Below are 14,964 nucleotides of genomic sequence, written 5' to 3' on the forward strand. Positions count from 1 at the left end.
GCAGATATTTAAAATCTTGATTTGTGAGGGCTCCTTTAGAGAGTCCTTCTTTGATGAGTTTAGTATACATAAACAGGAAGTAATCCGTCGGATTAAACATGAGTAATTGATAACAGGTTTTATCTTGTAACTGCCTCATAATCTCCCTAATGTAACAATCCTTGGGCCAAAGAACAATATTCCCTCCTTTGTCCAAGGGTTTAATTATAATGTGTTCCCACTTACGCATTTCCTCCAAGGCCTGTTGTTCTTGTCTGGAGATGTTAGATTGTCTTGACTTGAATTGAGAATTTTTCAAAAAGAGTGTATCAATGTCTTTTGATACCATCCCCATATAGATCTGTACCGCTGGGGAGATATTGTCAGGTGGGAAGAAGGTCGATTTCTTTTTACAGATAGGTCTTTTGTGTGGAAGGCAGGTCTCTATAGCTGGAGCAGATTCCATTGCTAATTCTTCCAAGATGTTCAACGCTATAGTGTCTTGGTCTGAGCTAAGGTCAGCTTCTGTTGTAGTGACTGTGTCTTCATAGGTAATGGCTATCTTATTTGAAAAACATTTTTTGAGAAGTTTTCTACCAAAGAGATTCCGGTCCTTTTCCAAATAGAATCTATTAAAACTTGTAGATGGAGAAAAGCTCATACCTTTTTTAAATAAAGATATTTGGGCTGTCGTGAGAGTTTGATCAGACAAATTGATGACCTGAAGATCATCCGTGCCCATTCGAGAGTCATTTAACGTTTGTTCGTTCTGGTTGACTTTCTCTGTGGGAGGGAGGGGGGAATCCCATATATTCCTTTCTCTTCCTTTTCTTACCCCTCCTCGTGCCCTTCCAATATGATATTTGCCTCTCATATCTCTGGTTTCCTCTAAAAAAGGGACTACTGATTTGTGTAATTGAGAGGTTGCTGCCTTTGGTGAGAAATCAGGACAATCATCTGTGCTTGAAGAGTCGGCTTCTGAGGAGGAGTAATGATATTTGTCATCATATTGTTTGATTGTACTGTTATTACTAGTATAATTCCACTTGAATATTTTCCCTGTGGCAAAATCCTTTTTATCTCTGGTAAATTTACCTCTTTTTCTCTCAATGATGATTTTTTCAAAGTCCTCTAAATCTTTTTTGTTTTTAACGAAACATCTTTGGAATTGGCCGTCTTGTTCCCATTGGGATAATTTTTTGCCTAAGGTTTCTATCTCCTTATCACATTCTTCTAAAACTAGAAGGTTATGTTTGATGAGGATTGTAATCAAATCCTGTGAACATTTTAACAGGCTTGTTTCCCATTCTTTTTGTAGATTTTCAGTGATGAGATTAAAAGTTGGAAAGATCTTGGGTCTTAGTCCTCTAGGTGAGATTTTTTGTTTCTGGTAATTCTCCAAAGTAGTGAGGTCACAAATGACTCTCAGTTGTTTTTGGAGAAACATTTTTAGTTGTTTAAAGTCATCTACCCAATTAGTATTTGGTATATCCTCAATATCTTCCATTGGAAAGATGTTGCTAAGTTCTTCTTGAGTCTTGCGTTTGGTGATTAATTCATTCCTTAGTATGAAAGTTGCCATAATGTCTGCTGTTGCAATTGAGTATTGAAGCTGATCTTAATGTCTCATGAGAAAATTGAATACAAGAAATTTTTTATTATAAGGATGTATATTCTTAATGTTAGCAAATTAATAAGGTATTAGAACCATGCTGGTGATAAGAGAGACTGAGTGACAACTCAGATGACAATATGTGGTAGGAAAAAAGGGGGGGAAAGAGAATTGGAATATCACCACACAGGTTCAATTATTAAACTATTATATAGGTCAATCCTTAAGAAATACTAAGTGTAGGTATAATGCAACAGCCACTATCTAGAACAGAATTTCTGCGACATATATGTGTAAATGTGGTTGTGGAGGTGCTTCTCAGAGTGAAAGTATTATGGAAAGAAAAAGACTTGTGGAAGGACTAGCCAACCACAGATAGACTCTATAATGAGAGCACACAAAATAGCTTTACCTCACCTCTATAAAACTTAACCTTTATTAGGTATCATATGTAAAAAGGACTCACAGACATACACAACAATCAATATATAAACACATGTAAATCGGTAAAATGGAAGTGTGACGGTCACTTCAGTAGATATTATTACATAATAGGCGAAGATATGTATATATATATCTATAAATGATATGACATGTAACATCTATAATGTATCATAACAAAAACACAAGGTTCATCAAAGTGAAATAATTAGTCCTCTTGTGGGACATATAAAGACCACCGTTAATTTTTATCCATAAAAGTAAGAAGAAGAATTGAAATAAGGAAGTAGAAATGAAGGTAAGTTGGATGTATCCTTGGATGCAGCTGGGCTCTACTATCTTATCTCATACAGTGTAGTGGAGAGAGAATGAGAGATTTCCCAGTGCAGGCATCCCTTTAAAAAAATCAACAGTGAATCACTGCATCAGACCCAATCTCTGCTGTTGATTATTATACGATTCGCATTGGATAACCAATGAGAGGATTGTAGGTTCGGTATGTGAGTTCCTGGTAAAATGAATACTATAGAAACCAGAGATATCTGAAGAAATAAAAAAGTAAGTCTGGGATTAAGATTCTGAAATATGGGCTCTGCTGCTCCCTCTCATGTATATCTACAGAGGAGAGGAAGTGAGAGATCTCCCATACACAGTAACCCCATAGAAATCTACTGCATATGTATAGATAATGGTTAGCCAAATGAACCCCAAATCTCCGCCTATTATCGTCTTGCCAAATGGTATTGGACGGTAATTGGGAGGTCTATAAGGTCAGTGTGGCACCAAATAAAAGAGAAGTAGGGATATCAAAAATGACAGATAGAGAGTGGTTCATCCATATAAGATGTACATAGAGGTTTAAAGCACACAGTACAAGAATTTAATTCATATCTTCCATTTGGATAAATGTTTTAAGATTGTCTGTATGTCCCAAATTACATTAACTCATTATGGAAAATCGATAATCCTATATGCTGAGAATATCTAACGGAAGAGGGATGAAATTGGTTATGCACACTAAGGAAACTGACAGAAAAAGGTCTTATGTAAAAAATAGGGTAAAACCTTATATCACTGAAAGTTAGGTGCTAAACACGTGAGACAAAGAATTTCAGTTGAATTAACATCCACTGACCTCTAGTAATATCCCCGTTGTTATGTTGACATTCAATGTTGTCAGCATTAAACACATAATAAACACATTGGACCTCACTTATCTTTCTATATGCTGTTATAGCAACAGTCAGAACAGTCAACAGCAGATGATACGGAGCAGAGTGTTAACTGAGTAGTAAATAGTCACAAATGTCAAAACAATCAATGTGGTACTTTGTAGGGGACTAAATGATATTAATATAAATCATAATCAAGGCTCCATCTGTGGGGCAGGTTAACTGAAGTGGGCTTCATATATGGAGGGTAAAAAACAGAGACAGTGCTGCTAACCCTCTCGTCGGGGTGTCCGGCACCGTACAGTCGCCAGGCAGCCGGAGCTATCCATAGAATATGAAAAATAAGCTCTTTTTACATAGACCAATGAAATACTTATCTACTATTACTTTTGCTACGTTATCATCGATACAACAATTTTAATAAACACCATATGTGATCTAGATAAGAACTATGGAAGTATCATGCAAGAAAAAGATTTCTCTTTGGAAATAACAAGCTAGTGATAATTGATCACAGTTTATTGAAATCGACACCTGCGTTTTCCTTTTTTCCTACTTATACATTTATATATTGTATCTCATTTCCTCATTTTCGTCCCTATACTCGCTATATCTCTCCTAATTCCTTCTTCTTCTTTCTTAAACTTACTACTTCATAAGTAATATGAGATTCTTTATTTCCACTTTTTGGTAATAACTAACTGCTATGCACTATGTTTCAAAACCACTCATAAAAGGTACCGAATGAGACACACATGTGTCTATCTTGTCTTGCTAATTTAGGATTCATGTGGATCACATATTGATTAACTCTCCTTACTTGCTGAAAGATACGTCACTCAATTTGAATCTTGACTCCAGATTGGTTCTGCCTGCTACAAATAGCAAGGCAACCAGGGAGCCTTACAGCTGATCTTCGTGACCAAGCCAGTTAGAGGCAAAAAGCGCGTCGGATCCGGTGCCCCGCGACTGCAGTAGCGGGACACCTCAACACCAGGTTCATTACCACCGCTATCACATTCCCTTCCCCTTTCTCCTTTCCCTTTTCTCTTGCTAGCTCCCGCAGGTTTGCACACACGGAGCTGACACGCATCAGACATCCGCCTTATACCCCGTGGCTGTATGACGCGGCAGACCTGCGTGTCTGACGATACGGTACAGCTCACTGACTACAATTCAGACACGAGCATTCTCTTGTTATATCACCCTTTGTCAGCTTATTTTTCATATTCTATGGACAGCTCCGGCTGCCTGGCGACTGTACGGTGCCGGACACCCCGACGAGAGGGTTAGCAGCACTGTCTCTGTTTTTTACCCTCCATATATGAAGCCCACTTCAGTTAACATGCCCCACAGATGGAGCCTTGATTATGATTTATATTAATATCATTTAGTCCCCTACAAAGTACCACATTGATTGTTTTGACATTTGTGGCTATTTACTACTCAGTTAACACTCTGCTCCGTATCATCTGCTGTTGACTGTTCTGACTGTTGCTATAACAGCATATAGAAAGATAAGTGAGGTCCAATGTGTTTATTATGTGTTTAATGCTGACAACATTGAATGTCAACATAACAACGGGGATATTACTAGAGGTCAGTGGATGTTAATTCAACTGAAATTCTTTGTCTCATGTGTTTAGCACCTAACTTTCAGTGATATAAGGTTTTACCCTATTTTTTACATAAGACCTTTTTCTGTCAGTTTCCTTAGTGTGCATAACCAATTTCATCCCTCTTCCATTAGATATTCTCAGCATATAGGATTATCGATTTTCCATAATGAGTTAATGAAATTTGGGACATACAGACAATCTTAAAACATTTATCCAAATGGAAGATATGAATTAAATTCTTGTACTGTGTGCTTTAAACCTCTATGTACATCTTATATGGATGAACCACTCTCTATCTGTCATTTTTGATATCCCTACTTCTCTTTCACTTAGATGGCGCCACACTGACCTTATAGACCTCCCGATTACCGTCCAATACCATTTGGCAAGACGATAATAGGCGGAGATTTGGGGTTCATTTGGCTAACCATTATCTATACATATGCAGTAGATTTCTATGGGGTTACTATGTATGGGAGATCTCTCACTTCCTCTCCTCTGTAGATATACATGAGAGGGAGCAGCAGAGCCCATATTTCAGAATCTTAATCCCAGACTTACTTTTTTATTTCTTCAGATATCTCTGGTTTCTATAGTATTCATTTTCCCAGGAACTCACATACCGAACCTACAATCCTCTCATTGGTTATCCAATGCGAATCGTATAATAATCAACAGCAGAGATTGGGTCTGATGCAGTGATTCACTGTTGATTTTTTTCAAGGGATGCCTGCACTGGGAAATCTCTCATTCTCTCTCCACTACACTGTATGAGATAAGATAGTAGAGCCCAGTTGCATCCAAGGATACATCCAACTTACCTTCATTTCTACTTCCTTATTTCAATTCTTCTTCTTCCTTTTATGGATAAAAATTAACGGTGGTCTTTATATGTCCCACAAGAGGACTAATTATTTCACTTTGATGAACCTTGTGTTTTTGTTATGATACATTATAGATGTTACATGTCATATCATGTATAGATATATACATATCTTCGCCTATTATGTAATAATATCTACTGAAGTGACCGTCACACTTCCATTTTACCGATTTACATGTGTTTATATATTGATTGTTGTGTATGTCTGTGAGTCCTTTTTACATATGATACCTAATAAAGGTTAAGTTTTATAGAGGTGAGGTAAAGCTATTTTGTGTGCTCTCATTATAGAGTCTATCTGTGGTTGGCTAGTCCTTCCACAAGTCTTTTTCTTTCCATAATACTTTCACTCTGAGAAGCACCTCCACAACCACATTTACACATATATGTGGCAGAAATTCTGTTCTAGATAGTGGCTGTAGCATTGTACCTACACTTAGTATTTCATAAGGATTGACCTATATAATAGTTTAATAATTGAACCTGTGCGGTGATATTCCAATTCCCTTTCCCCCCCTTTTTTCCTACCGCTAATTGGAACAAAACAGATTCAAAGTCAGAAGAAGTAATCAACAAAACCACCCCGACCAGATGCTGTAGCAGTGCCACATGAAATGGCCGGCGAGAATCACCCACCATGGGATGTCTTTAGCCCAACCCTTAAGGGCCTTAGACAGTACAAAAGACTTTGTGGGGTTGTGACCGCCATGAAGGTGAGAGAAAAAAGCAATACACACTAGGGCGGAAGCCATGGCCACCTTAGATCGGCCCCTCTGATAATGGTACAACACAAACTCAACCAACTGCTGATCTAAAGACTTAGCCGCAGAAGGATACCTAACCTGATAAGTCTCCCAGTTGCACCATGCTGCCTCGTAAACCCACAAAGTAGACAGAGGACCTCATTCAGAGCCGGATGCTATCAGCCGTTCGCTCGTACGCATTCGATTATTTTAAACCATGCATGCGTCCGGTTCTCATTGCGCATGTGGGACCAGATCATTGTGGTCATTTCTCGATTGCTCGTATACACAGCGACAAGGAAGTGACCTATGTCATTTGATTGACATAATGTTCCGTTTATGGGTGGTAATGGGGGTGGAGATGAGAAAACGCAGGCGTGGCAAGGCGATTTTTGGGCGTACATGTATTATCTTGTGTGAATGTCCAATGTGGATGCTATTTTGTACACGTCACTGTGTGATCCAATTTCCATTATGACTGCTCGCTCAGCTTTGGGTCTGGTACAGTCTACCGCAATGACGATGGTCTCCTCGTACTTCCCCGGACTCATCGATGGTGTTGCGATTAATCAAGTGAGGCAACAAAAACAATTAACTTTTAATTGCTAAACAGCTTCTAAGGTGTTTCGCAAATAGACCTTTTTTATTAGTTAAAAACCGAACGCAGGTGAACTACTCAGCTGCTAATTTCTGGGGCATACAATCAATTAGTTAACAAATGTTTGGGTTTTTTGAGTGCTTTTTACATATTTGTAAGTGTTTATTTTGTAGACAAACAATATTGTACGCATGTTTTTTTTTTTGGACCAAGAAACCAAACGTCCTTTTTTTTTGGATAATTGTTAATTAAAACTAATAAATTGATTTTAACCCTTATTTTTTAGGCAAAATATGAAATGTTTATATTTACGTTGTAAGTTTGTTAGAGGGATTACCTTTTTTATCCAGTTTGTGAATAAATCAACAATAGATTTTTGCAATTTTGTTTCCAAAGTGTAATAATTTTTTGTTTATTTTTCTGTCAAGTTTTTTTTAAAGTAAACATATTTTTTTTCATGGGACAAAATCTACAAATCATTTTGCACACACACCCACAAAATAAGTGGCATTTGAACAGAATTAAAACAAATAAAAACAATTCACAAGAAAGGAGAGGGAGGTTTTTGCCATGCAGGAATATGGGGCAAACACAGAGATGGATTGTGGGGAAATTAGCCAGTGCTGTCATCGCCTTTTAGGCCGTTTGGCCGGGGGTTTGAGGGAGCCTGAACGGGTCCGGGAAGGCCTTCGGCTGGCCTGGCCAGAGGCAGATGTTGTGGCCTCTGGACTAGGCACAGGGCTAGGCACATTTGGAGGGATGGCTGTTGTTGTGCCAGAGGTGGAGGGTCCTGATGTTCCGGCAGGAAGGGAGGCTGGCTCCAACATGTGCTGGCGAACGAGCTGCTCCAGGGCATTTGCTATTCGCACGTTGGCCCTAGTATTTTCCACAAGGGCCTTAGCAATGGTCACGTTGGCCGCAGCACATTGCTCCAGGGCGTCCGCCACCCGTAGCAGATTGAAGTCCATCCTCAGCAGAATCTCGGTCTGCTGATCCGTTTTACCATTGAGATCAGTGAGGAGGGCCACTGCCTGCGAGGGGGAATGCCCTGGACTGTCTGCCACAGGGTCCCCAGCCGGATCTACTGCTTCCTCCCCTGCAGAGCCAGAAGAAATTCTGCGGCCAAAGCTCACCTCTGGAGCAGACTCATCCGCCTGTGTCTCTGTGAGAAAAAAGTAAAATTATAATCTAGATATTGTCAAAAACACATTTCTGAGTTGGTAACCTTATAACATTTACATGGGGCAACATGAGGAGCCGCAAAGTCTGGCATGTCGGTATCCATGTTCGACACGCCAAACACCTCCTCATCCTGCACACACCCCTGGGCCAGCTCCTCCAAATCTGTGAGCTCAAGCGACACAGGGGTGGGACCCCCACCTGTCCCCCCTGCATGCCTAGCCCTATCAGCCAGTTTTTGTTTAAGCCGATATTTGAAGTCGCTCCATCTGTTGGTTTAAAATTTGGCATTATTCCTGCAGTATTTTGACCTGTAAACACATTTTACTAAAATGTAGTTTTTATGTACCGGCGTTTGACCTCCCGGGTTGAACGTTCAAACTCACCCACACCATTGACACCACTGGCTATGTCGTCCCACAGTTTCCATCTCTGGGTTGCACCCATATTCCTTGGTGCCTGTGCCAGGTTGTCATTGCACATTTGCACCAAAACCTCCATCTCCTTCCTTGTGAATTGTGGCTGCCTTTTTTTTTTGGCCCTAGTTTGCCTACTAGGGCCAGCAGCCTCTTCCATGGCATCCTCCACACCTTTTTTTGAAATGTTAAAAAAGATTTTTAGTTAAATGTTTTAAAATGTAATGTTAAACATACGCATTTTCCCATAAAATAAAAAAACACTTACATGGTGCCTGTTGGCTAGTACTTTGCTGCTCTGTACTAATTTTTTTTGGTCAATGTAGCAGACCGATTTTGGCCTTCAGTGACGTTTTTATACATGCGTCAGCATTATTCGGCCGCATCATTCCTTGTGCGCTCCTATTGTCTGTCCTTAATTTGAGCGGGAAAATAAAGCCTATTTATGGCTTGGTGTGACTTGAGTTGAGGTGGCATGTTTTGATTGTTGGAGGTTTAGCGTTGGAGTTGATTGTTGGCGATTGGTTTGTAGAAGGAGGACTGTTTTTTTTTTATCTTTTGGCTTTTTTTCTTCGTTATTTTCTGTTAGCATTTTTTGATATTTTTCAGCTTTTTTGATTTGCATTTTTGAGTAAGTATTTAAAAAAACCACCGTAAAAATTAATAGTAAATAGTTTACATTTGTTTCAAATTTTTTTTTTGTTTTACAGTTATTTTGGCAGTGACCGAGTGAAGTTTTTGAACTTTGGGATATTTGTCTGTTTTTGGTAAGTGTTTTTGGTTTCACGATTTTACAAATTCGATGTGTTGGTCTTAGTATATGTTTCGCTAAGTAATGTTGTTTTTTTTCTGTGAACAATCATGTCTTACCACTAAATGTAGCGTACTATTTAGCGAACTAATGTATCCTTATTTAACTGTAAAAGTAGCGTACTATTTAGCGAACTAATGTATCCTTATTTAACTGTAAAAGTAGCATACTATTTAGCGAACTAATGTATCCTTATTTAACTATAAAAGTAGCGTACTATTTAGCGAACTAATGTATCCTTATTCAACTTTAAAAGTAGCGTACTATTTAGCGAACTAATGTGTTTTCAATTTTTCTGTGTAAAATCATGTCTTACCACTAAATGTAGCGTACTATTTTGAGAACTAATGTGTGCTCCCTTCTCTATTTTTTAGAATACGAACTTTTTTAAAATCATAGTTTTTTAAATTAATATCTTAAAAAATTTCAAATTTTGAAATGTAGGTTGATTTGCCCATGACATGTCCCAGGCCTGTAAGCATCTTTGGTTTTCTTGGAAAAGATAAGTATATTTTTCTTAACACATTTGTCTAAACCTATAACTACCTTGCATAACATTTCAGGTTGATGTTGGTCGTATTATATTGGCCATGGTTCCAGAACCCGACCAACCTCAACTTCGTCCCAGGCATAGGCCTCGTAGGCGTGCAAGGCCCCAGATATATAGAACACATGTCACCCTTTTCGGAATGCCAGATGATGAGGTGTTAAGGCGCTACCATCTTCCGCCACAACTCATCATAGACACTCTCTCATTAATAGAGAGTGATCTTGAACGGCAAATTGACAGTCCTACAGCAATACCACCACTTACGCAATTAATGTCGGTGTTACATTTTTGTGCCTCAGGATCCTTTCAAACCACTGTGGGAATAGTCGCTGGAATTTCCCAAACCTCCTTTTCAAGGATCCTGAGGGCAGTGATGGAGGCCCTTTTCAAACACCTCCATCATTTTATTCAAATGCCATTGGATATGGGTTCCCTTAATGTGGCGAAGGCTAACTTTTATCAAATAGCTAGCTTCCCACACATCATAGGGGTTGTGGATGGCACTCACATACCACTTCAGCCTCCAGCAAGGCTGGAGGCTATATTTAGGAACCGCAAACACTTTCACTCAATGAATGTAATGGTGGTATGTGATGCCTCCCTCCAGATCCTGTCCCTGAATGCCAAATTCCCCGGCAGTGCACATGATTCCTTCGTCATCCGGCAATCAGGGATTTGGCACAAATTAAACAACCTACAAGCTGGTGATGCGTGGCTTCTGGGTAAGTTGACACCTTCTGTTGAAACCAATGCAAAGCTTGTTACACAATGGTCCTGATGTTTTTTTATGTTTTCACAGGAGACAGTGGTTACCCTTGCATGACCTGTCTGCTCACTCCTTAGTTGGCTCCCACACCAGGGCCACAAAGTCAGTATAATTCCGCACTTACAGCCACCAGGCAGGTGGTGGAGCACTGTATCGGCCTTTTAAAAGGCCGATTCAGATGCCTCCACCGCTCTGGTGGCGACCTCATGTATTTGCCGGCTATGGTTTCGAAAATTGTGGTCCTGTGTGGGATATTTCACAACATTGCCATAAGGAGTGGTGTCCCAATGCAGCCAGAGGATGCCTTGCCTGAGGACGTCCCCCCCGAGGTTGGTCGGAGGTCAGTATGTGGGGGGGCCATACACGATGAAGTTGTGGCCAGATTTTTTAGGTAATTATTTCCTCATAATGTTTAAAAATGCCACAATGTAGACATGTAATATTTTAAAGTACACTTTTAACTGATTTTTTTGTTTTGTTTTTAATCCCTAAAATGACCATAAAAACCATGCCTACTACCTGATCACATGACTTTATGTGGACACATTGGATATAACTTCGGGAACAATGATTTCTTCTCCTCATTTGTGAATTCATGTTCGCATGCTCCTTCTTCAAACAGTTCCTGATTTTGTTTTTTGGGGGGTTTTGACGTGTGTGTGTGTTTTTAATTTTTTTATTTATTGTGTGTATTCACTTGGTGTTTATTATTTGTGTGTATTAAAATTTTATTTTACGTTCACCAACGATTTCCATCGTAAATTACAACCAAGTGTAACCTGTTTCTAAAAATGCAAAGTTGCTTAATGCCTAATACTGTAAGTTCTTATTTGGAAAAGTTTAATACCCTGCTTTGTTGCTAAAAACAAACACCAAAGGTATTACGGTGAATCAGTATGTTTGCAATTGTAGGCCTAAGCAGGTAGCTTTAAATTTAACATTACCCACAACAAAAAATAATCACATTTTGAGGTTACTTCTCCAAACCTATTGGTATTGTTATGTGTTTAATGTGCAAGCTTACATACTTACTTGAGCTTTCGACAAACACATTTACATTTCTTTAAAAATCAGGGACAAATAGTAGACTTATGTAAGGTTCAACAATATAAGATTTACACACAAGGAATGAGACTTAAATAAATCAAATTAAATTTTATATTTTAAAACATTTTAGAAGGGAAACATAAAATAATTAGTGGCGCAGGCGCGCCAAAATGTAATCCAAGGCCACAAGCATGGCAACTACATGGCCCCTCAAATTCTGCAAGCCTGCATAAATTTCTTCGTTACGCCTCTGGTCATCTGTGGGTAAAAAAAATTGGCGGATTACTAAAACGACACCTTAATTTATATGTGAAAAAACAACAAAAAAAATCATACTATACAAAAAAAGGTGACAAAAAAAACCCCTAAAAAACAAAAGGAATGCCAAACGAAAAGATTGTCGAAAAACAAAGACAAAAAAAATTTGGCAAAAATAACATAAAAGAGAGTTACAACTATGCAAAAATACAACATTTGTTGGTACCGTAAACAAGAAAGACACAAGTATGAGTGTTTGGACATGTGTCATATGTGTAAGGGGAAAACATCCTAGACATTGTTTCACAAAGATATATATCAAAAACATTAGAAATACTTTACAATTTTGAACTGCACAGGCAAAAGAACAACATCAACCCAAATCAAAATAATGAAAAAACAGCCATAGTTTTAAAGGGAAACATACCGGTCATAATGGTGCTTGGTCCTGGAGCCCCAAAATCATCCTCATCAGAGGTGGACCAGTGCAGCAGGGATGGAGGAGGGGTGATTTGAGAGGAAGTTGAGGGTGAGGAAAAGATAGGGGGAGTTGAGGGGAGTGTGAATTGGGAGGGATGGGAATGTGAGGAGAGGGAGGGGCCTCACGTTCGGCCAGGTCTGGGTTGGAGGGGGAATTTGGGGAAGGGTGGGCAGAGGAGGTTTGGGTGGGACTGGGGGATAGGTGACGAGCCCGACATCGATGATGCTGGTGACATTGTAGTCTGCACTCAGCCCCTAAATGATGTTGAAAAATGTATATTATTACATATTTAATTTTTTGTTTCAACAATTTACACACCAAAAAAAACAAACAAAAAAACAGGGCTATACAGTAAACATGCACACGCAGGTATGTCCAAAATAAAGAAACAGGGCTATACAGTAAACATGCACATGCAGGTATGTCCAAAATAAAGAAACAGGGCTATACAGTAAACATGCACATGCAGGTATGTCCAAAATAAAGAAACAGGGCTATACAGTAAACATGCACACGCAGGTATGTCCAAAATAAAGAAACAGGGCTATACAGTAAACATGCACACGCAGGTATGCTTACATTTTAAATATAATTAAAAAAAAACACTTACTTTCCTGTATTTGCTGATGCAAATTGGCCAACAGGCGTGGGGATCTGTGCCCCAGATCGGACCACCTTCTTTCCAGTTGGCCGATATTCCTGCGGTAGCCGATCATACGCAGGCGGCGCCGCACCTCCGCGTACGCCAGCCGCTTGCGGAGGTTAGTGATGGGGTGCGGCTGGTCTGTGATTCTCCGGTCCATCACATCAGTGAGGACCAGGAGTTCAAGTCTACAAAAAGCTGCGGCTCTCATGATGGCAATGATTTTTTTTACACAAAACAGTTTTAATAAAGGTCCTAAAAAAATTTTGATTGGCTAATGTACTTACACATGTACATGTACATGTACAATATTCGCCTGCAAACACTTCAAAACCAAGAACCTTAACAGACGCTGCGCCATAGGGGAAGAGGAACGCTGATTATTAATAGCGTGCACAACTGCCCAGGTTGTCACACCAAAAAATTATATTCCAGTTAGACAACGGATCAGCCCACAAATCCACAGCCACTATTATTGGAAAAAGTTCCAATAACAGCAGGTTGCACTGAAAGCCACGTGATATCCATGATGCAGGCCATGAAGCAGCACACCAGTCCCCTTGAAAGAACACTCTGAAGCCAGTTCACCCAGCAGCATCGGTGAACAACTGTAACTCAGCATTGTCAACTGGCTGCAAGGGCCAAATCAACTCCAAATTAGCCCACACCTGTAGGTCATCCAAGAGTTCCCTGGAAAGGCGGACACTGAAATGTGGGTTGGAGATCCCCGCAATAGCATGCTCTAGCTTACAGCAAAACATCCGCCCCATTGGTATGTTCCGGCTTGCAAAATTAAATGAACCTAGGACTGACTGCACCTGGTGCAGTTTTACCCGCCGCAAATCCAAGCAACACTAAATCTGTCCTAGCAATTGCTGCACCTTATCGGCTGGCAACCGGCAGGACCCAGCAACTGTATCCACTTAAATTCCAAGGTAAGAGAAGCAGAAAGTTGGGCCTTCCTTCTTGTCCAAGGAAACCGGCGCGCCGAGCACCCTGAAAAGGGCATGTGCAGAAAACAATTCCTCCCCACAAACTGCGTTATCTGATGGGCCGACAAACAAAAATAAAATAATGTGCAACTCCCACATTGCCCATAGCAGCCTGGATACAGCAATGCAAGAAAGTGCTAAACTTTTCAAAATATGCACACGAGATAGCGCCCTACTTGTCAACTCCGGGAAACATCAGTCCTGTCTCCTGAACCGCCTGTTGGGCCTGATTTACAGTCTTTGGCAGGGTGACTACCATTACAGATGCGGCAGGAGTGACGAAAATGACACCCAGCTCCCCGGGAACACAGAGAATCATTATAGTCAAAACATTTCCCCTTGGCAAGCACATTCACACCCACAAGTGATGGAAGGTTAACCTTCCTGCCCTGCGCCCCCTCCGCAGGCGCCTTAGCATCCTGGGTAACTGCTAACCATACCTCAACATCCTTATGGCCCAGAGACATAACCAGCTGACCATCCTGCTTCCTACGAAACTGTTCATCGTAATCTCTCCAAACAAAGCCCTTGGATTTAACAAACATACCATGCACCAAATGAATATATTTAATAACATTACGGTGCTCCATGGGGTGCGTTTCAAGGTAGCAGGCCAAAAAAAAAAGATTGCCACTAAGCCAATGGTGATAGCTACAGCAAGAATCCTCCCCCACCCCCCCAGGTTTCTTGGCTTTATCTAAAGCTTTCTTCATGTCATCGATTAGCGAAAAAACATCAACAGACTTACCCTTGTGAATCTTGCCCTTAACTCAC

This window comes from Taudactylus pleione, unplaced genomic scaffold (assembly GCF_031769625.1).
Source record: "Taudactylus pleione unplaced genomic scaffold, aTauple2 ptg000032l, whole genome shotgun sequence".
Classification (NCBI taxonomy): domain Eukaryota; kingdom Metazoa; phylum Chordata; class Amphibia; order Anura; family Myobatrachidae; genus Taudactylus; species Taudactylus pleione.